This window comes from Morus notabilis, unplaced genomic scaffold (assembly GCF_000414095.1).
Source record: "Morus notabilis unplaced genomic scaffold, ASM41409v2 Scaffold35, whole genome shotgun sequence".
Classification (NCBI taxonomy): Eukaryota; Viridiplantae; Streptophyta; class Magnoliopsida; order Rosales; family Moraceae; genus Morus; species Morus notabilis.
The window spans coordinates 551,900-552,334 of record NW_010361505.1 but is presented as its reverse complement, the minus strand read 5'-3'; positions in this window follow the sequence as shown (position 1 = coordinate 552,334).

Below are 435 nucleotides of genomic sequence, written 5' to 3'. Positions count from 1 at the left end.
TCTGTCTAGGAGACTATTCATTGAGCCAAGAGCTATAGTCTTTCCTGGGAGCACTCTCGGTGATTACAATTTACGTTACTATATAATTATTTTCTTTTTGATAAAAAATTAAAAAATAAATAAAAAAATAAAAAATAATTAAAATAATTAAAATAATAAAATAATAAAATAATAAAAAAAAAGTGAAACGTTATAGGGTGAATGAATCGTTATCGAGACGAATTAGGGAGATCCGCAGTAAAACCGGAGAACCCTAGTGAAGTTTCTTCCCACACGTCTAGTCCTCCCTCGACCCCAGCCTCATTAGCAGTTGCAAATCCGTTCGCAATGGCTCAAAACGAGGAGGTCCAGCAGAAAACGTTGAACGATTATCTCCACCCTACGCGTACGGCCACACCATCATGCATAATGTTTCCCCCAAATATGCCGAATTTA